This window comes from Biomphalaria glabrata, chromosome 5 (genome assembly GCF_947242115.1).
Source record: "Biomphalaria glabrata chromosome 5, xgBioGlab47.1, whole genome shotgun sequence".
In the NCBI taxonomy this organism is placed as follows: Eukaryota; Metazoa; Mollusca; class Gastropoda; family Planorbidae; genus Biomphalaria; species Biomphalaria glabrata.
In genome coordinates, this window is record NC_074715.1 from 8,291,106 (window position 1) to 8,318,076 (window position 26,971).

The 26,971-nt window shown below is 36.0% G+C and overlaps 1 long non-coding RNA gene across 6 annotated transcripts; it reads right to left on the minus strand.

Moving 5' to 3' along the window:
- Nucleotides 1-300: 300 nt before the first annotated feature.
- LOC129926498 (uncharacterized) lies at nucleotides 301-6,557 on the minus strand. Of its 6 annotated transcripts, none has more exons than XR_008778191.1 (5): nucleotides 6,400-6,557; nucleotides 4,985-5,058; nucleotides 4,577-4,671; nucleotides 3,700-3,844; nucleotides 301-2,509 (listed from the first exon to the last, which is right to left on the minus strand). It is a non-coding gene; the product is annotated as an uncharacterized LOC129926498 (long non-coding RNA). The 6 variants fall into 6 exon arrangements; XR_008778192.1 differs by having other exon boundaries at nucleotides 4,577-4,674; XR_008778190.1 differs by having other exon boundaries at nucleotides 4,979-5,058.
- Between the last annotated feature and the right edge of the window lie 20,414 nt (nucleotides 6,558-26,971).

A 26,971-nucleotide genomic window follows, 5' to 3' on the forward strand; every position in this document is an offset into this window, starting at 1 on the left:
TTTTATTACTTTTAACTTGGACCGGCTTATGTCAGTCAAAAAAAAACAACAATAATTTGGCAGAATTTAATTCATTGAATAATATTCATTACTAGATTGACCGAGAGGCAATGTTAATCATCTTCTTTTTTGAAGTAATGTTTGTATATTTACAAAGCTTATATCAACTCACTCTGCTGTATGGTTAAAAGTTTATTCACGTTATTTTTTCCTAACCCAATCTCGGATCAAGCGAAAATTTTGCACAATTATTTCATTTACCTGACAACACAAGAATCAATTAAAAAAAGAAACAATTAGTAAATTTACTATTGGTTTTAATTATTTTGTTTGGCATTTTGAACAAAGGGAAAAGATCCTGCTTGACAGATGTTGTGGTATAAGTTAAATTAGTCCCCTTGAGGACTCGAGCCCTAAGTGAACATTTTTTTATGCATTAAAAAAAAAAGGATCATGTATACATTTACCAAGATACCGACTTCTTCCCTGCCCCTTTCACAACTGGCCCAGACAAGTGATAGGATCATAGCGCGTTAAAAAAACCAAAAAGCTAAACAAAAAAACAATTGGTAAAAATATTTCAAATCGCACAGATCTAATATGTTTAGGTTTCATCTACATTCATTCTACATATAGTAATATGACTGATCCAAACTAATTGATACTATTGCACTAAATATAGACTTTAAAAAAAAATAAAAAAATATGTTTTTTCTTATAAGATCTAAGATGCCATAGCAAGAACTGGTAGCCACTAGCCATGCACATTTTACAACTCATTCATACTCTGGGCATCTCACTCATCTCTTTCTCTCCCTTTCTCAACGGAATCATTTTTTTTTTGGCTCCCATTTTTTTCCTTTCTCTCTTTCGTTTTTTCTTCCATTTATAATTTACTATTAATTATATACAAATTTATGCAAGAAACAAAAGAAAAAGTAAAACAATTGAAGATCCCCTTTCAGACCTTGCAATCTATAAGGCAGATGATGTTAAGATCATCCGTTTCTTTAGCCAACGGTTAACGAGCAGGGTGTCATGTGACCGCATTTACTTTCCCCAACTAAAGTCAGGTAGCCATTAGTGTTGGATGGACTCGAATCCTGAAATTAAAAATCACAGTCTTCACCGAGATTTGAACCCAGGACCGCAGATCGCTTAACCACTCGCCAACTGTTAAAAATAAATGACAAATTATTGACTGCTCAATATCGGGAAAAATTTTCTCTTACTCACGCGCATGCATACAATGAGATTCCTAAATATAAAATATGTACAAAGAATTTCTGTTTCTTAACCAGACAGAACTCTGGTGAGTCTCCTTTTACTGATCACAGGTAGGCTTTCAACGTTTATGTGATTACAAAGCTATTTTACTTTTAGACCAAACTGTCATATTAAAAACTCACATTTATAACGGTGTTGACGTCTTACTGTACTATTGCTTCTTCAACTTCAGTGGTAATTTTTTTCTGAAGTTTTATCCATACCCTAGAATTGAACTGAGAAATAGTCAGAATTGTTTATTGTGAGCTTGCTTCCAACTTCACATTCGCGATTTTACCTTTGTCTTATGTCTAATGTATTATTGTAACTCTGCCTTGTCTGCTTAACACTATTAATTAACTCTTTCTCTCGTAATTATTTCCCCACGTTTTGACGAAATTCTTCATTTGACTATTTCACTCCCCTGTTATGATTGGGCTTTAATAGCTTTGTCGTTTGTTATCAGAAAAAGTTTTATTTTTGTAAAGAATGAAAGGAAACTACATGCCCTTTTTATATAACACAAAAAAAAGTTTATAAAATTAAACATTAGTTTAATGAGGTCAAATCAACGATGGTACCGTCAGTAAGGAGAGAAAGAGTTAATATTTATTCGGTGCGAACTACTGCATACCATTCACAGTATACCAGACACATTGAGTGGTTAAACCAACATGTAACAAGGTCTGCTAAAATTCGGTGGGTGAAAAGTTCAGTAGGAGTTCAAGAAGAAAGTATCACTCTATTTTTGGAGTTACGTGAGAGGAAGACCCATCTCTGTCACTGCAGAGTAACAGAGAGTGACAGCTGTTCCTGAAAAATATTGTCTAGTTACTACGGAGGTGAGTAAACTACGCATAAATTTATTGAGTGAAACCAGTGGATAAGTGTTAGGTGGATTCTAGATCTTAGACCTAACAACTGCTATATGTTTGTTTTGTCATTTCCTCAGTATTCTCAATGTGTAAATAACTATTTACATTTACTATGCCTCTCTTTCGATAAGTTACTTGACTAGATTTACAAAACTATACAATATCCAATAAATCATTAATTTTCAATAGTTTGAAATCCTTTAAAAACAGAGTACTTTTTTTTTTAATCTGTTAAAAACATGCACCGTGTATACCAAATAGACACTAATTTTTTAGGCTTAATTCAACGAGGATTTAGTACTAAATTTTGTCTAAATCAATCTTGAAACTTCACAAAATTCACAGATGGAGCGCTTGATTCTTTGACGCTGAAAAAAAAAGTTAAACATTTAAAAAAATTTGATTTGTTGTGATACGTTGCTAGCGTTGTAATTAACTGTTAATTACAAAGCTTATATCAACTTAATATGTCTATTTGTCTGTCTGTCCGTCTGTCTGTCTGGTAAAAAGTGTGTAAACGTTATTTCTTCCACACCCATTCTCAGACCAAGTTAAAACTTTGCACAAATATTCAGTGGCATTGACAAGACATGAATCAATAATAATAAAAAAGTAATTAATTAATCAATTAATCTCTGATAGTTAATTATTTTGTTTGATACCAAAAAGGAAAACTAACCCTACAGTAATCACAGATATGGCCAAATTTGTTAGGTTTAGTCCCCTTAAATAATTGTTAACGCTATTTCTCGAACAAAGAAAAGAAATAGTACTTGAATGAAGTGGTGGTATAAGCTAGTATAGGTTGTCGGAGGATTACCAGTGCCAGTCGCCTCATCGTGACACCTACGTGGAAACTCCGCCCGGGAAGCGGAAAGGCCAGGAAGGAGAGCAAACATGGCTCCCAGTGAGCTACCACTGTATGCTCTAGCGAGTGGTGGGGACATGCTTGCTAACCAGTCCGAAACCGTCATCGCCAATACGAGTGGCCATGGTCCCCTCACGGGTCCGATGGGACAGTATAGGCATAAGAAAGCCTAACAGAGTGGTTTACGTGTTGGCTTGAGAAGCCTGAGAAAGCTTTAGCCCACATGTTTGAATTCAGGACGTTCATTTTTTTTTAATAAAAAAAAACACCCTGATACCCCGTTATTTCTCCTCCCACCCTTTTTCAACTAGTCCAGATAGGTGATAGGATCATAGCGTATTGAGAAAGCTAAAAGTATGAAATTGTGCTAAACAAAATTTATTGCTAAAAATATTTCTAATCGCACAGAATTATAATTGTTCGTCTAGGTCTATTTAATTACATAACTCAACTAAACTAAATCATACAATTAATATAAGATTTGTTGTTGTTTTTTTTGTTCTTTAAAAGTTGTTTTTTTTTTGTTGTATTTTGCTTATTTTTCATGTTCATGATTGCCAACCTGGCAGTGATATTTAGACTTGAAATAATGCATGGTAAAACATTGACAAGGCCTTTTCGCTAACACAAAAGGAGAATATTTTATTAGTAACCGTAATCTTTGAAGCTCAAGAAGTGCTTGTGTCTTACCTTCTACCTTGCCCTCCACGTTTACATCGATCACATAATATACTCAGCTTCGATCTACAACACACCAGCAGCACAATCACAACAATCACAACAAATACCAAAATTCCAGTAATGATTCCAGCAATGTGGCTGAATTCCAGTTTATCTGTGAAAGACAATTGCTCGATTATATCATATAAAAATAAGTAATTGTTGTAATAAATACTATTAAGTATACCTTGGTCTTATTATAATATCTGATTATCAGCAATGGCTGTATACAATCAATTAACAGCGGTCCTTTGTACCACAAAACTTAAAAAGAACTTCTAATGACATGCATACTAAACTGCATTTATTGTACAAGGCCCGCACCTATACTATAATACTCTTATACTATAAGAGTGATAGAAGCGAAGCTTTTAAAATTAACAGAAGAGGAGACAAAATAAATAATGTAGTCCAAAGGACTAGCTCTTTAAATCCTTATTCTAGTACACAGTGCGGTACTATGAAATCTAATAATCGCATATGAGATCAATACTACTTTATAATTATTACTACAGATTTGAACCCATTTTTATTCTTTGGCACTGTCAGAGTCAGGCTTTATTGAAAGTAAACGAATTCTATTGTAGTCCCATTATCAGTGTCAAATGTGGTAGTTATGTTCTGAAGATTTTACAGGACTGCTGTAGAATTGCCTCTGACAGGTACCAAGAAACTTATAAGGGAAGGGCCTCAGTTGTCACTATCTCCTCGACTGGTATAACATCATGTTATATATTTATTTAAGTAAACTTCACTTTCACCTAATCTCCAAGCCTAGGGTTTCATATTTTCACTTTCAGTTTATTATTATTATTATTGTTATTGTTATTATTATTTTAAAACTCACCTGCCGAAGCAATGGGTAAGAAAGATGAGAAGAGAATCAAAAGATAACCATCAAGCTGCATGTCTGTTACTTTACTCAGGACAAGTTGAAAAGTCCTGCTGTGATACAAACAATAAATATGCAAGTTTTTCTTCATAATGGCACAGACGATGTAGGGCTATAAATAAAAAGCCGTTTTGGTGTATCCGGCGTAAAAAAAAACATTGTAATGTAGTAAACTTTGCATTTTGAACTATTACGATATTTATTTATTTTTCACAAATTTTGATTATTTAGTTAACAATAGCGATATTTCAATATGGCGTCTTGGACACTAATTGTTTGTCTTTTACAAATCATTCCATATTTTTCTCTTTTTCTTTTCTTATGATATTTTGAAAGGTTCCCTAATAACATCATCACCTTTACCCATCACATTTCTCTTCTTTTCCTATGCTACTGTATTTGATTGCTCTGTACCGGGAAATGTAAATTCGATCTATCTAAAAATAGAAATGCAAAAAGAGAGAAGAGAACGATTAGTTAATGATGCCTGTATCTGACATCTTAAAATACAAAGTCTAGTCACAACGTCTCAATTAAATTGAACCGATATATAAAATAACTACATCCTTGTAAATATTTGCAATTCGTAGGGCAGATAATGATAAAAAGTTTCATTTCCATAGTACTGCAGCAGTGTATAAGTTTTGCCTGAGTAATGTTATGTATTAATTAAAGTTGGTTTTAGGATGACTTTATGTTCTCTAGAATATTATACCAATGCTACCAAGTTTGGACTCTTCCCGCTTAAAAATTCCCAAAGTTCAAATCCCAGCCTTCACAGTGGTTTGAGCCCGAAAAATGTGACCTTTTACCGATCAACAATTTTAAAAATATTTTTTAAAGATGTTGTCTCATTGGACACACCAAATATGGCGTAGTTGATGACGTAGTTCATCACGTGGGATAAGATCTAAGTTCACATTTTCAGCTTACTGTCTCTCCTTTATGTTGACAAAATGTTAGGCTGTCAAATCTTTTAAATAACAAAATTGTATACATAAAAATAAATATGTTCTGCGTTTGTACATGTTACTAATCATTTTGTAGCGGTTATTATTTATTGCAGGCATAGTCGTTTTGTAGGAATGGGATACCAGAAAGACAGAAGAAGCCATACATATTTAAAAGTTATACTTAAATTGAACTAGAATACTAAAGTGAAAAAAAAATTACAAGATCAGTTCACGAACAATTGAAACAAGACTTTAGTTTAGAATTGATAGAAATGCTATGAAATGATTCTAATTATGCATTATTCGCTACCAGAGTAATTTATATTGGGGTAGGCTTCTCTATAAGTCAAAAAGATTTATAAGAGTCTTTTGTAGTTATCACCATTGCCCCCTCGACAACAAAAATGGTCAACCAATTATCAATAGTACAATTTCTGTAACTTTTAGCAAGAAAATTAAAATTAATTGTCAGACTTTATGTCTATTAAAGGACATAGAGTTTGCAGGTTTGTACGTGCTTCTTTATAAATAGAAAGATTTAAAGAATGAAGTAAATTCTCAAGAAAAAGAGCTTAGGAATTTAATTACGCAGAGCTAAAATGTATAAACATAAATATTAAATTATTTTTTTATACATATCAATACTTCCCTATTTTATATACAAATTACATCAAAGGGACTATTTATAAAAACTATCCTTAAAGTGTGCTATGTATTTGTTTTTCATCTAGAATTCTTCACTCCTCATTGATCTTCCTACTTAAAGACAGGACCTATATTTGGAAAAAGAAATACGAAATATCGTCTAAAAAATTGAACTCCTACCTTACAATGACATTTCAAGGATGTAAATAACTACGTCGGTCTTGAAAACAAAACTATTTTCTATACCATAATATTTACGTTAAATCTTTACATTTAAACTAAATAAAAGATCTAGCAAATCAGTCTCAACTTCTCGCAAACGTAGCACGTAAAGGAAAATCTTCATAAGGATCATTATATTGATTGACTTGATCTTAGATAATCGATAAACGTATAGCCTTTCAGGCTACCCCGACGCAGAACCATGGCCTACTATTAATGGCGTGACCTATTGAACATTACCTGTTATGCTGGGTCACTGAATATCAATCTCGAATTATATAATCATGGTCACAGAAGTTAAAGATTGACGTTTGTCTAATAATTTAAATTTGATGATAGCCCCCAAAGTCATACCTAAATAAATCTAGGAAGCTTAGATCTGTGTGTGTGTGTCTGTGTGTGTGTGTGAGTGCTAAACACGAACAAAGATTACAGTTTAATTAATTGCAATTTATTACTTGTATTTTGAATATTATATGAGAGAGCCTTGGAACTCCCAGTATATAAACTATCAACAATTACTACGCTATCTCCGTCGATACTTCTTTTCTTCTTCTTCTAGCCAGCTTTATTGCTGCTGAGCTGTGAGCTCTTTTGCAGACTGTGCCAAGGAAAAAAAGTGTGCTGTTTTCTTCAGTTGCTCAGCACTGCCGTACAGGGTGTTGGTTATGTTGGGCTGTAGTGGAAGTAGAGTCTGCCTAAGGTGGATTAAGGAGGGGCATTCAAAGAGGATATGGTTTACGGTTTCAGAGGGGTGGGTGCAGTGTCTGCAAAGGGGTAGTTGTGTGGAGTTTATTTTGTTCAGGTGGTAATTTAATAGTGGTGTGTGTCCTGTTCTTAGTTGGAAGATTGTAGATTGTTCTTTGCGGGGGAGGAAGTTAATATTGTCCAGTTTGTTAGGCGTAGTCATTTCTCTGTACATGGCTCTGCCTGTGTTTCCTGATGCCCATTGGTTGAGCCACTCCTCTTTGTGATTGTTGACTAACATTGACCTTAGGGTGAGGTAGTTAACAGGTCTATCTGGTTGTTCCATAGTTGAACCTGCCTTTGATAGCTTATCTGCCTTTTCATTTCCCATGATGCCAATGTGTCCAGGGATCCACTGTAGTGTAATATTGATATTTAATTTTGATATCATCTGGTGGATTATCACACTGAGTGTTGTCAACTCTCTTGGGCTGTTTGAGGTGCTGCTGTTAAGTGCTTCCAGAGTAGATTGGGAGTCTGTAAAGACAACAATATCTGATGGTGGTTGCACTCCTTCATATAATTTGTTTTCTACTGTCTGGAGTGCTATGGTAATTGCCTCAATTTCGGCTTGGAAGTTTGAGCAGTAATCACCACAGGGTGCGCTTATCTCAAAGTGTTTATTTTTAGGGAAGACCAGGAAGGCACCAAGACCAGCATTGATGGTGGCTTTGAAAGCCGATCCGTCTGTATAAATATGGATAGCTGTTTTTGGATAGCTTTCGATTGTTTCAAGCGTGCCTACTTTGAGCTCCAGTGGATTTGATTCTTTTGTTAAGGTGTTAATTAGTAAATGTGTTTTGATGGTTGGTTGTTTGTAGTTTAGTCCGGGTGTAATGTTTGAAAACCTGGTAATTTTTTCTCTGTTATTGGGTAGGTGGTGTTTTAGGGCTAGTTCGTCAGTAAGTTGGATCATAGTCCTTTGCTTTTTTTGGTTGTTTTTCCTATTTCTCTGTGTTAGTAATTTATTTGGATGATCGTCCTCCAACCTTCTGTATCTCTCAATAGCTTCTAATGCTGCTCTGTTGCGCCTTAACTTAAGGAGGTTCAATATTGGAGTCTATTTCACAGGCTGCTGTGGGAGTAGTTCTCATACCTCCACTAATTAACCGCAAGGCTTGGTTTTGGATTGTATCTAATGATGATTGATAGGTTTTGTTGGCAGCTACTTGTATGGAGAGACAGTTATCCATTACAGATCTGACATATCCAGTGTATAACTGTCTTAAGGTTTTCTTTTCAGCTCCCCAGGATGTTCCTGCTAGGTGTTTTATTATGTTTAATCTTTGTGATGCCTTTTCTTTTAAATCTGCCATAAAGTGTTTTAGAGACAGTCTTTGGTCTAGTTTTACACCAAGATATGTTGGATTTTCTTCTTTATTTATTGGCTGAGAGTCTATTTTTAGGATGTAGTTTCTTTTTGCTGTTTTGTTGCTGTGGCTAAAGATTGAATAAACTGACTTTTCTTTGTTTATTTCCATTTTCCATAATTTTGAATATGTGGAGATAGTTGTGAGGGCTCTATTTAGTTTGGATCTAGTCAGCACTGGATATTTCTCTGTAGTCCAAATTAAAAGGTCGTCTGCATAAAGTGCCTTATTGACCGAAATGAGGTCCGGGAGGTCATTCATGAAGATTAGAAAGAGAGTGCAGCTAAGGGCTGAACCTTGTGGTAGTCCTTCTTCCAAACTTTTTTGACTAGAGATGGCACCTTCGAATCGGGTTTGGATGGTTCTGTTTTTTAAGAATGCTCTGATCCAGCTGTACATTTTTCCATGGATGCCCATTTTTTTCATCTTCAAAAATAGACCTTTTCTCCACACTCTGTCATAGGCTTGCTGCAAATCTATAAATACTGCTGTAGTGTGCTTGTTTTCATGAAACCCTTCTACTGTGTCCTGGATAAAACGAAAGAGGTGGTCTTCTGTTCTACTTGCTTTCCTGAAGCCAGCTTGTGCATTGTGGAGTGAGCAAGTACTTTCTAGCCACCAATAAAGTCGGTTATTGATCATTTTTTCTGCCATTTTGCCAATGTTGGATGTTAGAGATATTGGTCTATAACTTTTTGGGTCTCCAGGTGGTTTATTTTTCTTTAAGATGGGTATTATGTTTGCGGTTCTCCATTCCTGTGGTATGTCTCCAGTTTTCCATGTATGGTTGATAAAGTTAAGTATACAGTTTTGGGCCTGTGGTCCTAGTCCCCGAATCATTTCATTTGTTATTTTATCGGGTCCAGGGGATTTTCTTGACTTGAGGCTTTTTAGGGCAGTATTGAGCTCATGTAGAGTGAAGGGAGTGTCAAAGATCTGACAGTTGACTGTTGGAGCTTTTTCTTCTTTCTTTAAGATATTACTGAAGGCCTGGTCCAATTGTTTTCTTGGCTTTGACTTGTTAATGCTGGCAAAATATTTATTGAAGGTTTCAGCCTTTTTAAGGTTTTCTGTTATTATGTCGTCAGTGTCTTTTATAGGTTGGGGGTTTGTTATTTGTTTCTTTCCTGCTAGCCGGTGCAGAAGGGTCCAGGCCTTTCGACCATCCTTGTTTAGATCTAGTTGTTCGCATGTTGTGGTCCACTTTTTCTTTTTTTCTGTTTTAATTTTGTATCTTATAAGCCCTGTCAATTTGTTGTACGTTGTCTTGTTCTCTCTAGTAGGATTTTTTTCTATAGTCTTCCTGGCCATGTTTCTTTCTTTTACTAATTTATCTAATTCAGGTGTCCAAAAAGGTTTGTATTTCTTAACTTTGCCTCGAGGGATGTATTTTTTTGCTGCTTGTAAGATGTTGGAGACTATAGTTGTGTAGGTTGAATTAATGTCTGTCTCAAATACGCTTGATAGTCTTGTGTCTGTTTCTTGTGAAAAAGCTGCCCAGTTAGCTTTTTTATAGTTCCATCTAGTTGTTTTGTTGGATTGGTATCTACCTGGCGTTCCAATATTGAGGAGTATAGGCCTGTGGTCACTACCTATGTCTTCAAGTACTGTTATTTTAGAAGAGTCGGTAATGTCTGTAGAGATAAAAGTTAGGTCAGGTCTGCTAGTTGTGTTGTGTGCTCTGTGGAGGAAAGTTGGAGGTGTAGTTTTGTTTTGCAGAAGGTGTAGGTTAGAGGCATTTGTTACATCCTCTATTTCTTTGCCACGCTTGTTGTAGTGTGGGTAGCCTAGGGAAGGTGTGTGTGCATTGAAGTCGCCAGCTATTATTGTCCTTGTGTAGTGTGGTAGTTGTATGTCTATTTCTGCTGTTGATGATGGTGGGCAATAGTAGTTTTTGATGGTGTACTTTGTTCCTCCTCTCCAAAGAAGTATTTCCTGCGTGTCGATGTCTGTATTGTTCTGTATTTGTTTTACTGTGGCTTGTGTGTCGTTTCTTATGAGGGTCATAATTCCCTGGCATTTGGTGCAAAGGCATCTGTACTGTGTGTAGCCTGTGATGTTTATTTTTTTCTTGGGCAGTAGTGTTTCTTGCAATAGCGCTATGTGTATATCATGCTTCTTGAGTATGTGTTGGAGTTCTGTTGTCTTGTTTTGTAGGCCTAAGATGTTGAGTTGCAAAAGGTTTAGGTGTTTGCTGCTAGTCTGTTTTTTATTTCCAGTAGCTGACTTATCACAGGCAGTCCTGGAAGAAACTGCCATGCGCAGACCTTTTACGAGGCGACGTCTGAGCTCGTATGGATTTTTCGTTAAATTCCTTGGCATTTAGTGTAGGCTGGGTGTTTCCTCAGGCTTTTTTAAAATATATAAATATATAGTCCCCGCATTTTAAGGGAGTTTTCGGTCTTGGCAATTTTCTCCAATACTGACATAAAAGGAAACATCTAGGTCTGAAGACTGTAACCGGAATATCCATGGGACAAGGTGGGGTTGGCCAATGGTCCATTCTCCGCCATCCATAGAGCTCTCCAAATGGAACTTTTCTGCAATAGAAAGCTTAAAGTGGACTGTGCCCTGGGTATGCTCTGTGGAATCGTCACATCCTGGATCCAGGCCCCTTCACGATATCACATTCACCAGATTTAGAAAAAAAACATTTCATGTTGGGTTTATGTCTAGTATTAGAATGTAGTGAGACAAGGACCTCCGTCTGGTGTAGTGCAATCCAGACCTCTGTCAAAAAGCACCTAGAGGGGGGGAAGGTCCACTATTATTCACTTAGTGAAATGCAAGTGGAAAGGCAGTGGGGTTATTTATTTCTCTTGGTCATTTCCAAGCCCCGATACCCACACGGGGGGAGTATCGCCACAGAGTGGAGGTTTGGAGTCAGAGTTTTCCTTCTCCTAGATGGGTTGCGTTATTTAGGCTGACGTGCCCCATCAACACGAAGCTAAACTGGTTTTGAGGCGCCAGTGTTCCGCCTTTCATCCCTTCTCCTGTCAGTTTGTAAGAACAGGTTCCGCCGGATTTTTGAGAAAATCACACGTGAAGGCCAGGAGCTGGATTTGACTGTCAGAGGCATTTAGAGACGCAAGCCATGGGAGCATTTCTTGGAAAGTGGGTGCTTATCCCCACTTTCACCCCCGGCATTGACAGTCCTTTGGAACCCCTCCGTCGATACAAAAAGTAGAGACTGATTCGTGTCGAAAGTGTTGCAGATTCTGTTGTATTGTTAGTTAAAATAACGGCTTGATACCACAGGATATGGAGATTTATTAATGTTATTATTATTATATTATTAATATTCATATGTACCAAATGATTTGATAGTTATGAAGATATAGTTAAATCCTAGGTGTCAGTCACAAAGACCACATCACGATAGAAAAAATAAGAAACTGGTTTAACATAGCTATTGGACCCCACGAGGACCTGCTAACCACTGTCAAATAAACGTAAACACAAACTCTAAGGCCACATCACAAGGTCTATAGGGGTCGCAAAGACCTTCCTTCAGAGAACAGTACCAGGAAGGAGATGAATAAAGTTCTAGCAAAGGCAAAGGATAGAAAGGAATTAAGGAAAGACGGTTGACTGATCCTTTGTGGTGCCCCAACGGTCCAACAGACTAAGGGATAGGTGAAGGTGAAGTCAAATGTGAACCTGGCCTAACTGATGTTATTGTCTTGAAAAAAAAACAATATCTTAATCGACCTTTATAGGTTTGTTAATAAAGAAAATAGTGTACTATACGCAGGGGTCGGCAACCTGCGACTCGCGAGCCACATGCGGCTTTTTGGATGTTAAGCTGCGGCTCTTTAGTTCCATATTCAAATATTATTTATTTTATCGAAAAAAAAAATTGAATCGATTAACTAAAATTAGGCACCGATTCAATCTCTCATCCACGTATACTTGATTTTCACAGCACCCCACCCCATGTCTTCAAATGTAACATATTTGCAGGTAGAAGAACTCAACTTTCTTCTGCCTTATAAATGATATAGATACGTCTTGCGACATAAAAGGCACGGAACAAGTTGGCTTTCTGTCCGGTATATGTCTTCCCAAGGATTGCTAGCGCTCTTGTGACAAACTAGGGAGAAGATTTAGTGAATGCCGTGCAAAAATGCCTTGAAGACAATAACATTTTAAATAAACTCGTTTCAATAGCAACTGATGGAGCGAGAAGTATGACAGGAAAAAATAAAAGAGAATCTGCGAGCCTCCACGTATTTTTTACGTTTCATTGCCTACTCCAGCAAGAAGTGCTGGTCAACAGCACTCTACCATCGTCAGTTTAAAGAATTCTTTAACAAAATGGAGACTCAGTATTCCGACCTTCTTCTTCACAATAAAGTGCGATGGCTTTCTACAGGTATGGTGTTGAAACTTCCAGGTTTGGGCTTGAATGAAATATATACATTCCTAACTGAGAATGTTATAAATAACACTGAATTACAGAACGACAAATGATTGCAATAATGTTACTTTATGGTGGATATATCAGTAGAAGTAAATAAGATGAATCTGAAACTACAAGAAAATGAAAACCCAGCCGATGTTTTGGTAGAAGATAAGAGCGGTGGCTGAGCAGTAAAGAGCTTTGCTTCCGAACCGGGGTCCCGAGTTAAAATCGTGGTGAAGACTGGGAATTTTTAATCTCTCTCTATTTTTTTTAGCACTTCTAAATTCACCCATCTTTAATAATTACCAGACATTAGTTGGGGAAAGTAAATGTGGTTGGTCGCTGTGCTGACACCCTCGTTAACCGTGGTTCATAGAAAGAGATGATCTTTACATTATCTGCCCTAAAGATCGCAAGGTCTGAAAAGGGAACTTTACTTAATCATAGCAATTAATGACCTCATTTTCACTTTCTAAAGCAATATCGCGATATAACCAGTGCAACTGTTGACAGGAATTACTTCATCACAGTTATTTTTTTTAAATTACAGATGAATTTGCTGAGAGATTTGAGAATTTCAAAACCATCAAAACCATTCTAGCATTCATGTAAATACCCTCAACACACAAAAAAAAAAATTTATATGTATGTATGTGTGTGTGAGTATATATAATCTTTATTATATTCTGACCCTTCATTTTTTCAGAAGACGTTTATTGTGCCCTAGAATAGGTTCTTCCTGGAGTTAGTGCAAAAAATTGTAGATTCCCCGCCATTGCTAGGGCTATTTCTGGTATTGAATGCCTACATAATTCATATTCTGAGGTATCTACAGTGCATTTTCCTGCTATTAAAAAGTTTTATTTCAAAAACCTAATGTACTATTCTTACTGACTTTGACCCTCCTTCGCCGTTCGGCGATTTTGCCGTCAAGCTGTTTCCACAAAAATCTGTCACTGCGGTAATGTCTGAAGACTCTTCCCACCTGCCATGAGGACCTCCATGAATGTGTTGCGCCAACTTGTACTAGGATGTCATCGCATCTCTTCTTATGCGTTATTCATTTTGTAGCAAATCTCATGCGACGCTCTGTCTCAATCTTACTAAGGGGTCGACTCCCATTTCGGCATAGGATTTCCTTGATTTAGACCCGATCTCTATAACTGACTTCTAAAATCTGTCTTAGCCATCTTTGTTGAGCCACATTTAGTGTTTTTCATTTTCGGTAGATGACTATCTTTTTATCGTATATAATACAGACGTTACTTCAAAAAAAGATGATTACGTGCTACGCGTAATGCATTTAGTCATGCATATTAACCAATGACTTAAATTCTGCCAAGTCACTGGTTTTCCTGGCTAGCTCAGGCAATCCATTCCATGCTCTAATAGCACTAGGGAAGAAGGAGTATTTGTACAAATTTGTCCTAGCATATGGGACGAGGAATGTGCCTTTATCTTTGTGTCTTTCAGGGTATTTTATTAAATTTTGTTTCTGTATTTGAAGATTATGTTTCAGTGTTTTATGTATAATTGCTACTTTACTTTTGAGTCTTCTGTCCTGAAGGATTTCTAAATAGTTCACATTTGGAAAAGAAAAAATAAGCTGTTGCATCAGAACTTTGAGTGATCTAAAATATCTTGATGTCCGATTTTCATTTTCTCTTCTAGTTTCTGATATCTAAATGGGACGGACGGACGGACGGACGGAAAGACAAACCTCACAAAACTAATAGTGTCTTTTCGTATTCAGGTTTTATTTAAAAAAAAAAAAAGTACGTTAAACGGTCTAAAGAAATTGGAGGCGCTAGGCGAAGAAATGGGTGACCTCAAATGAAAAAGAAAAAAAAGATGAAATTTGGGCTTTAAATTAAAAATATTCTTGTCAAACTTGTATCTATCTCTAGATCTAGAATCTATATCTCTTATATCTAAGTAAACAAATACATTAAATCCATGTATTTTAATTTCCGTAGAGTTTCGTTTGCATTCCGTAAACTTGTTAAACATATTCGTACATATGTCATAATACTAATCTTTCAGCTCAACCCAAGCGGCGATAGCACGAATTCGATTCACGAAGGAACTAGAAAAAACATTTTGACATCACACCACTAGAAAGGCACAATGGTTGTTTACCGTATGGCGTCCAACAAATACATATAAACAGTTGATCACACGCATTAGTACAGACTTGAAGCTAGACTAGTAAACATAGATAACAGAGACTTAATCCAAATCTACATTCAAAAACATTCACAAAGTATTATAAAGTTGACAAAAAATACTTAGTTTTCACCGTCTCTTATCTATGGCCTCCTTCATTCACGAAGCGACTATGGATCATCTCATGGAAATGAGATGAATGCCTGGGCATTAGCTGTGGTCGGAACGATGTCGCCCACACATCAGTTCCCCCCTCTCCACGCAGCTGATGTATACAAAGGAACGGCAGTGCCGATACAGTTTAGGGTCAGTGGCGTAGCAGGTTCTGCCAGAGTGTAGCTTTGGGTGCTGCAAACTGCCTTAGGGTTGCCAGCTCCTGATTTTCCCTCAGAGTTGACTCCCGAAGCTTTTCCCATGATTGGGTATAGCTGCAAGGCAGCAGAGGTTTGAATTCAGAGTTTTCCATGGCTAACGAGCCCCTCCTGCCCGAAGCTTACTGGTTAACGCGCCAGTTACTCGCCTTTGCCCCTTCACCTCTTAGTGAGAACAGTTCCGCCGGACTCAATATCTGAGCCACTCGTGAAGGCCAGAATATAAACTGGTTGTCAGAGGGCATTAGGAAGCATTTTATAGGTAGTGGAGTGCTTACATCCATTACCACTTCCGGCAATGACAACCTTGCGGAACTACTGTAATAAAAGAGACGCCATTTTGTTTGTGATGTTCTAGAGAGGAGGTGAAAAAAAACATTTTCACTGAACTATATATTAGTTTAGAAACATTTCTTCTTTTCCCTATTTAAGCACTATAGTTTAGGTTTAGGTTTAGTGGGATGAAAATGGTAGGTTTAGTAGTAGGTTTAGAATTAGTTTTACGTTTAGGTTTAGAATTAGTTTTCTATGGTTAGGGTTAGGGTTAAAATTTGGTTTAGGGTTAGGTTTTGGGGTTAGGGTTAAAAGTACGTTAATAAATAGATTTAGGGCTAGGGTTAAACCTAATACTGAGACTAACCATAAATGCAGCACTTACCCTAACACTAATTCTATCATAACCCTAATCCTTAACACTAAAAATGGCACTAACCCTAAATCTTGCGTAAATGTCTTAACATTAGCTAAAACACTGATACTGTCACTAATTTTAACATTTTGATTCTGTAAAATTTCATGAAAACAATATATATAGTTCAGTGATACTTGCTTTTAATATATTGTTTTTTTTTTACTTTCTGAGTCGGAGAGTCTTCTATGATTTAGGAGGTCATAAACAACAATGATAAGGGACTGTTAAAACTAAACGAACGTTCCCTAAGCTTTTTGCTCCACAATTACTGGCAATGGTTGGCCTTTACTTTAATTCAAAATTCGGACAACCTTACTATAAAAACAGTTTTCAGAGTTCTCACACATACACACAATTAAAAATTAAACTAAATAACATCTTAAAGGCTTTTGATCCCAATTGATCGCAACCGGAGCTCTCAGAAGCGTCTATCAGATTCTATCTCTTTAGTTTTTTTAAGGGAGATAGCTCATGATATAGAATAAGAGCCTTTATTAACAGAATTATCTTTCTTTAAATAGTTTTTTTTTTAAGTAAAAAAAACTCAGTTTTTTAAAAATAATTAATAAAAATAAATAAAACGTTTAATTTGAAATTATTAAAATTAAAAACTTGCGCTCCTATTATAGCGGAAAATTTTTTAATCTATACAACTCATTAGCTACCTCAAAAATATCTTTCTTGTTTCAATCGTAAAATATTGCTCAAAAAAAGGTGAGTGCTGCTAGTATATTTAATCCACATATGGAAAGAATGAAAAAATAAATTAGAGCTCTCTATCATTCACATTAATCTTTACCAAACGTAGGGTGAACAGTTGAAAGTGTCACTCATCCAGACCAAGGAACTCTTGTTTCAGATAAAGGAATCGAACCCGAAAATGAGAACATTTCCTACATTTCTGTTTGTTTTATTGTTTTTAGCTTTTTTTTTATTTACTTTTATAAGATTTTTTTTCGAAGTCGTAAAAACATTTAAATATCTATCTTTTTAGTGCGTCTGGTGTGCTGATTAAAAAGAAGAGAGTTGATAAACTATGGGTTTTTAGAGAATAATAATGACTGTTTAGTACTGTTTAGAACTTGGCTTGACTACCTATGAAGTTGGCTCGAGGCTCGACACCCGACTAAAGCAGAGCTGTGTTTACTGAGCACCTATAGGCAGCACGGAAAACCTTCTTTTAGTCCACAAAAGAGATTGGACCAAAGCGCTGTGAGCAAGCTATAAGTGTAAAATAACGTAATATAGAAGCTATAATAAAATTTAATTTTTACTGCAAAATTCAAACATTTTAACGTTTCCGTTGGTAGCTTTGATTTAGTTAGCTACTTTAAAGCAGAATTTTTAGCGTTCTTCACATGATTGACATTGACTTGTAAATCCCCAATCTAAGCTACTATAGCACAATTATAAGAGAGTACTTTCCAACATGACGCAGTTAAAGAGAAAACAAACAAATTCTCTTATCATCTTATACTGTGGGAACTTTTGTGATGCAGGATTTATCTGTCTTTAGACGTTTCTTGGCATGAAGAATCTACGTCCTAGTTCAAACCTTTTGTAGGACAGCAGGGGAAAGTAAGATGTAAGGCTTCAGCTTTTGGACCACCTTGGAATCCATTTCAAACAATTAGTCAATCATGCAACGATAAATAAAAGGAAACATAATCACTTAACATTTATTACACTTTATGTCCATAGGCTATGGTAAATAGGCTCATCTTCAAGTCCATAGGTTATGGGAAATGTGCTCATCTTCAAGTCCATAGGTTATGGGAAATGTGCTCATCTTCAAGTCCATAGGCTATAGGAAATGTGCTCATCTTCAAGTCCATAGGCTATAGGAAATGTGCTCATCTTCAAGTCCATAGGCTATAGGAAATGTGCTCATCTTCAAGTCCATAGGCTATGGGAAATATGCTCATCTTCAAGTCTATAGGCTATATGAAATGTGCTCATCTTTGATCACGAAATAGGGACTACGCGCTACTCTTAATTACGCTTCAAAATTATGTTTCCACTTTTTCCAATCGATTTTGTTTTAGTTCTTTCACACTTGCATATGAAAAAATGTAGATAATAGATTTTAAGAATATTTTAAAATAAATAAAGAATAAATATAAATATAATTGTGGTGTATTTATTTTATAAGCAAGTAATAAATGAGTTGTGGCCAATTATACATAAACATAAGGAAATCCGATTGATACCTACAATGGCATGCAACAGCATTAAAAAAATGGCAAACCAGCACATATTCCCTAAGAGTTCAGCAGTGCTTTTAACGTTAGCACAAGAAAAAGAAAAGAATACAGCCGTAGTTTGTTATTCATCTAATGATAATTAAAATCACGCCACAGCGAAGGCTTTGTTTTAAAATAATGAAGAAATATCAGGGTCTTGTTTTCATTTTGTAGTACACAGTGTTATAATTTTGATTCTAGTCGTGATATTAAATGATAAAACCTTATTGTTTTTGTTACTATTATTTACTTCTCACTTTTCACCCATTTCATAGTCAGTTGCACCCTTGGAGCACCACACGAGATTTGTCGACCGTCTTTTTCCATTCCTTTTTGTCTTTTGCCTTGGATATAAACCTCTATTAATGGCAGGCCTATCCTGCTGAAGAATCGATAAGAAAAATAAAAGAGAAGACAAAAGACAGTAGGAAGTGTTGATAACGTGGGCATTAAACGTTCAACTGGCATTTTGAAATACTATTTCTAGGTAAACGATAACTTTTTATGCATATTTCGGCATTGTTAAATATAATTTCAAAGTTCTTTCCCTTTTAAGCACTAGCTCATTTTTTAGTTGGCAAAATTAATCTTAAAATATAACGCCCTATACATTGTTAAAGTTGTCTATTCAAACTCTTTACCAAGCATTCTCTCTCTCTCTCTCTCTCTTTGTACTCTTTTCTTTAGATTTCCATATAACGCCACCACATTTCTCCACATGGTGTTCTTTTCTTTATATATGCTATTGTGAACCGGATCCTTATAAAACAGAAATGAAATGCGAACAAGGAGATGACTGTGCTTGAAATTCATCATGCAGATCCCCAATCAGGTTTAAATTTACATACACACTCAGGGCGGCCTTTGGTACATTTTACCGATCTTTCCAAATTAGTAAGCCTCCCCCCTCCCCCGAATTTACATTTCGCATATCACTATCAGTCTTGTCACATTCTTTTTAAGATGTTGTGTTAACAGAGTATCGTACGACTAACGTATCTTTAACTAACCCCGCTGTCGCCTACTGCATTTAAATTGCTTTCTATGCATGTTGTATAATAAACGTTAATATTGATAAAGTGAACACATTAAAAGTAAAAGTTGTTATTGTAAAAAATATAGAACAGTAGCCTTGCAAGCATCCGTTAAATCGGGCCCTACGATAAGTAAGGCCGTCCCTGCACATAGTTAAGGATACGTTTAACTGGCACTTTCAAATAGTAGTTCTAGTCAAAACGACTTATTAAATTTTTACAATGAAACAAAACGTCATGTGTATATCGTTTAGCTTTTAGGCACTGCAATGCACGAGAGAAGATGATGAAAAGGTGTCTACCGCCTACGGTTAACGAGAGCGCCATGTGGCCAACACTATGCCTACATCCGCCTCTACTTTACCCCAACTGATGTCAGTAAACTATTAGACTTTGATCCATGATGGCTGCCTAGTCATGTGATATTCATTCTGGACTGTTGTGTTGATGGTTTCGGGCTCAAACCTTGCCCTTGCGTCATCTCCTGTAATTGTTAGGCTAGTTATTAATCATCTTTATTTATGGAAAAAAAAACATTAAGTCCAAAACGTTTGAAGTGAATCAGTTCGGCGGAGAGTTGTTTTTAAAATCCCGAAGTTTAAATCCAGGGCTTCACCGATTTTCTTAACAGATACGTAGGTCGCTTTACCCCTCAGCCATTTTTTACTTTTTATGTTGGAACATCACCTATGGCGTAGTTAATATTGTAGCTGATCACATGGGGCGTGGGTTTTTTAAGATAATGTTTCCGGCTTAACGATATTCTTTTATGTTTATAAGAGCAGGAGATATTTTTAGATACTGACACTAGTCAACATGTTGGTGATTATGTTCTGTACGTTTGAAAAGAATAATCATAATTTTATTGTAGGGGCTAAGGATAGTTCTATCAGAGGTGTCTGTAACGTTGGTTTCACCTGGTGTGGCTAGCGAAATTAACGCCACACCTTCCCCCAATTTATTTTTTTAAATTATTAAAAAGATGTTCAAACACTTAAAAACGAAAGATTCGGTAAAAAAAATTCAAACGATAAGAATAGAATGAAAAGACTGACTAGTTCTTTAAAAGCGATTAAAATGGAATGAAATTTGAAAAGAGTCTGGAAAAAAAAAGGTCCTAAACATTTCAAGTCAATCAATTAGGCGGATGGTTTCGATTTAGATCCCGTAGCCAAATATAGAATAACTTAACATCACTATTATTTTTAGATACTGAAAATGGTCTACACGTTAGTGAATATGTTCTGCATGCTAGAAATAAATAATTCTCATTTTATTATAGGTGTTTAGGATAGTTCCGTCAGAGGTGTCTGTAAAGTTGGTGTCACATGATGCTGCTAGCGTCCGTAACCGCACTTTCCCCAATTTTGGTTTTCTGAAAAATAATTTTAAAAGTTGTTTTAATTATTAAAGTTCCCCTTTGAGACGATGTAAAGATTTTCAAGCAAATGTTTCTATGGCCTACGGGTTTAAAAGGGTGTCATGTGACCAGCACAACGACCAACCACCTTTTCTTTTCCCCAACTATTGTCAGGTACCCATTAGATCTTGGTGGACTCAGAGGCACCCAAACATCCCGAAAAAAAAAACAGTCTTCACCAGGATTTGAATCCGGTACCCACGTTTCGGAAGCCAAGCGCTTTACCGCTCACCCACCGCGATTCGTTCTTATTATTAGACGACCATATAAACTGACATTAGTTAGGGAGAGTAAAGATGTTTGGTCCTTGTACTGATCGCATTGCACCCTTGTTAGCCGTTCGCTATATAAACAAAACACCTTTACATAATATGCCCTATAGATAGTAAGGTCTGAATTGAATATTTATAAACTTTTATAATAGTGTAGACGATGTCGATTCTTAAACAATAATTTGACTTTATGGGAAAATTGTTTTTTCTCATATGGGTGTACACCTTTTTTGAATCTCGAAGAAATGTATTGAATGTGGATATTATTTTTTTTTTTTTCCAGATGAATAGACTGAATATGATATGAAGACAGTCGCTAGGGAAAAACAAAGATTTGCTAATGATAAAAAGAAAAGCAACTGTTGTTTGCTGATAATTTTACATAACACATCGTTCGAACAGTTAGAAACAGGTTATAAATATATCTGGATTGGGTAGCTTATGTAAAACAAATATTCGCAAGAGAATTTTAATTTAGAATCTTTTTTGGCTTTTTGTGTGTGAGTATTTTCAATTAAATGTTGTAATAGGCCTATAAACTATTTAATTAATCTTTTTTAGTGTAATATAAAACATTTAATTATGACATCTAAGGATGTAATATATATTATAGTTATTTACCATGATAACCAGACACTTCAAAACAAAACTTTCGGTAAAAAAATAACAAATGATATGATAAGAATGAAAAGACTGTTTCTTAGAAAAGCGATTCAAATGGAGTGAAATTTTAAAACAGTCTGTATTTCGACTAATCGAACCTTTGTTTGGTTATTGTAAAGAACAATTAAAAAAAAAGATTTAAAAAAATAAACTTTAATAGAAGTTTTGTAAAAAGGAGACTTTTTTATACATAACTCCCAGATTTCGTAGATAGTGTTACATTTAAGACTGATGAGACGGAATGATTAATAAGATATGCGTTCAATGTGTTGTCGTTCTAAATAACAGTATACACAGAAAATTTGTGTACACATTTTATTTCTCTGTTTATCATTACATTTTACTTTATGCGTAGAACAATGCCAGATTTCATGCCTGAACGCTTTTCGAAACTAACATTTCTTTGTTAAGAAGGTTGCTTTCAAACTTAAAAACAATTTCATGTGAAAGGATCTGCTTGTTTTGTTGACATCCATTTCCATTATAGCTGCATATAAACAAATAATGGCAGGAAAATCAAGACATACAATTAACGGTTTTGATATTTGCCAATCAACAGATGTTTCGTTCCAACTTTGACGCGCATCAATGGATTTAAAAAAAAATCAATTTGGTTATTTTTCAAATGATAGGTACAAGTCAGAGGCGAAGTGAGAGGTGGAGCAAAGAATGTACGATGCCCGGGCAGAATCCTCATGGTGGTGCCAAAAAAAAAAAAATTTTAGTTAGGAAATTCATGTCAGGGTGGGTTTTCAGGTTGACTAGGGTACGCAATAGGTTACCGGGCTCCCCACCTCCGGACCAGTGTATAATAAAACTTAAACACCATCGATTAACCAACAATTGTTAAAAACGAACAATATTTAATAATACATAATTATAACTTGGCAAGATTTTTCTAAGTAACAATTTCATGATGGTGAACAGTACAGTTCTTATTGTGCAAATAACAATAACACACCTTCCACACACACACACACACACACACCCCATCTCGGCTCTCTACAGAACATCAACTTCATACACCTCCAACGACAATAGTAAACGAAAGGAAACCTAGATCTAGCGATGCCGCTGCAATAAAGAACTTTTCAGTAACGACACCCGAACCGAAAGATCGACCTACTTACTAAAACTATATAATACTTAGGTAGCGTTAAAACGGGGAAACGGAAAACCAGCTACCCATCTAACTAAAGAAGCTCTCTCTCTCTTGCGGGAACTAAGGATGACGTAAACATACACAATATTCTAGACAACAAAACGCACCTAAAGCAAACTACTTTCTATATACTTTAAAAAATACTAAACACAAAACGAAAAGTCCACGCTTGCACGACAATACATTCTTATGTTACTTTGTATTATACTATGATAAATATTTTTTTTAATTTATAATCCTACATTACTACGTGGTGTTTATGGTAAATGGGGGAGGGGGGAACAAAAAAGTAGGACTTAACTTGACCCGGACGCACGTTTTGCATACTACGCCTCTAAAGACTCTAACATATGAACTGTTATACCTGTGACAAGTCAAAAACTCGCTGTCAGAGTCACTCAAATTTATCACAGCATTAATTATTATTTATCTTTATTTATTTATTTTATTTTATTTATTTCCCCACCCTACCCTCAAATTCTCCACCCGCACCACCTTTTCCGCTCCAGGCTAGACTTAGTTGACCACATTGGAGATAGCTAGGCCACGTCTTTCGATTTATCTTCCCTTGACCGGGGCAAAGATACACACAGACTCTTTGATCTTATCGGAAGGATGTCTGACAGCCGCAGTGGACACCACCTTGTGTGGAATGCAAGTCAATCCTCTCCCCCCCCTTTCTCCTACATCTCTCTTTGATCTAAGAGATTACTCGAGTCAAAGTGCCTCTCGACGTACCAATGTGCGACTCCCATCTCAAGTCTAATTCACCCACGTGTAAGATAATTCTTAGCCTAGGACATTTCCTGTTTCCGCCCGCATTTTCCAGGCCTATATAAATTAGATCCAAATCAAATCAGACCCTCTTATTTCTCTATCGCTGAGCAATCGAGTCTAAACTACTTCATTTATTCTTACTCCTAGAGGAATACCTGGTGCCTCCCTCAGGTGTCTGCCTATTTATCTTTTGGATTAATCACCTATTTACTATCAAGAATTACTTGCCTATTTATGTGCTTAGTGCTATTCGGCACTGCACTTACCTACTGAGATCTTCTCAACTCTACTACTTGGCGCTATCGGCCTTGCCCGCCTATTCGACAGCCCACCTGCCGACTTATTAGGTGCGACGTCCCTATAGACCCAGATCTGTGTGAGACGTCATAGCTACGCCAATCCCCTGCAACTCACTGGACATATCCTGCTCATTACGCTGCCCACGGCAGATCAGCTCTGCCCGCAGTAACCTTGTGCCCACGGTAGCCGGCCACCCGCCCTACTGTGCCCGCTACAGATATCAGAACTTTGGATTGAGGCTCCACAAGAACTGAATCACCGGCGTCCCTCTACCCGCTAGAGCGCCACCTCCAGCTGCAGAACCTCAAGCCAGGACACAGCCAGCTGCGACATCAACAGGATAGCCAGCTAAGTCAGAGGACAAAGTGACATACTCTCTTATTAAGTGCAAGAGTGATGATTAAATCTAGTATTATTTAGAGATAGATGCAAACCCTCCCCCCTTTTATTCTTATATGTATATTTATGTAAATAAATATTCTTCATTTTTAACTTTTGTATCTATCTTTCATTGCTTGTCTCGTTGCGTGTCTGCTCCCGATTCATATGCTGATATGTTGGTGTGTGATAGCTTTAAAAATAATCATCCCCTAGACATTAAACGCGCCAAACACACGTCACATTTTCCCCACCTGTCACAATACCCTATCTAATCCTAGAATTTGTTATAAGATGACGTTATTGTAGATATATAAAAGCTTACCCGAAATAAATATAACAAAGACTCTTAAATTTTTACCTCTTATTCAAACATTGCAAACTAGCCTTTCCCCCACCCCCATATGTTACAGAATTCGCAGATGATGCTTCTTTTCTTGTCCTGCTCATAGAGAGCTCAGATGTAAATAAGTATTTCAGAAAACTAGAAGACATTGAAGAAAACCGTAAAGATTTTTTCTAAATATTAAATGTAAAAAAAAACAACAAAGAAATGATAATCAATTTTCGTAATGAGAAGAAGGAAAATGATATTGTTTCTGTATTTAGAGAGTACATAGAAAGAGCTCAAACCTTTTAAATTACAATACTATCCAAAACAAAACATTACATTTTACTGCAAATACTGTTTATATCAGGAAAAAAAGGGGAGAAAAGATTACAATTACTTAGGAAAATGTCCTCGTTTAATGTTAGATAAAAGGCCTTGACGATGTTTTAACTTGCTCACATCTACAATACTTTAAAGTTTAAATATTACTGTCTGGCACGGCAAATTGAACATTAAAAAAAAATAAACTTCCTAGAATCCTAAATGCTTCTGGCAAAATAATAACAAACCCCATTTGGGCAGCCGTTTGAGACAAACCTTCATAAGAAAGCTAAAACGATTCTAGAAATAAAAAATCACTCTTTGGGTCAGGATTTTGTATTTTTTTACCATCACAAAAGAGATACAGGACACCGATAGCAAAGACAAACAGACACAAAAACTCTTTTGTTCCCATGGCAATCATATCATTATCTGACATAAACATTTCACATGTAAATTATGGTGTGAATCATAAATGTATTTTTTGGTATTCTATATTTAAAATGTTTTGTTTGGTGTACTACACAAATTGTAAGACAAATGTCCTTATGAATAATAAAGATTATTATTATTATTATTATTATGTTAGAAACTAACGAGTACTCATTCTCTGACGCAGCCAGGGTTAAGTTTCGTTAAAGGGAGACAAAATTCATCGATGTCCCTTTATCAGTTTCCATCGATGATATGCTTGGTGATGTGGCAGGTCTGCAGTAGTACCGCCCTCTGACAGGCAACGAGAATGTTCCTAGGAATGCCAAGGGCCTTGAAGGTATCTGTGAGGTCAGTTGTTATTATCCACTCGGTTGATATGACACTGGGGTATATTGTTGTTTTAGATAACTTCCATAAACGCTTAATCTCCAAGCCTAGGTTCCAATATTTTTGTTGTTTTTCCAACTCAGATTTTTCTTAAATTATGAGATAGTGGTACAGCGATGTCAATAATGGTAGATTCTTTTTCTTTTTTATCGATGAGCAGCAGATCAGGGCGAATAAAATCTACCATTATTATTATTATTATAACTATTATTATTCAAGGGCCAACAGATATAAAGACAGGTGAACTGGAATCTTACTTTGGCCTCCCGCTTCAGGTTCTCATCATCATGTCTAGAAGAGTGTCCAAAAACAAGTTCATCCATCTTCCCAGTCTCTTTAAACAAATGAAACGCGGAGAAAGAGAAAGTGAAAGAGAACCCTGCGGGGTCCGGGGCGAGTCGCAGGCTCCAAGCATTATTTCCAGTATCTGAAATAAAAACAAAAGCATATTTTGAGATTTTTACAGTGCATTGTTTTCTTGCTACTTTCAACAAAAAAAAAAGTTACAACGACAGTTTGTGTGGAAACACAAACTCAAAATCGACCCCCAAAGTGGTCCACCCACGCAGGTAAAAAGACAGGTTTTATTTTTTTTAGAAAGAACATCAGAATAAAATTATACTAATGACAGTTAGGAATAGAGAAAGAAAGTTGACGGATCTTGTGTTGTGCCCCAGCAGTCAAGCAGACCAAATTATAGGTGAAAGTGACGTTAGATGTGAACCTGGCCTAACTCATGTCTTATAATGAATATCTAATTGATCTAATTGTTTTGTAAAGGTTCAATCTCTAATATAAATCCTCAAGAAAAAAAAAAATTTTGTAAAAATATTTTTTTCCTTAAGTTGAGTGTCTGATTGCTATTTTGCAGAGCTGCAGTACACTCTATAATACGAAAAGCTACTTAATAATTGTTGTTTAAATTATGTCCAACTTATTTGTATACTAAAGAGACCTTTTTTAAAAAAAAAACAACTTTTTTTGTGTGTGTATAAATGTAGTAAAATAGTATGTCAGAACTTGCATAACTTAGCATTATAAATGTAAAAAAAATTTG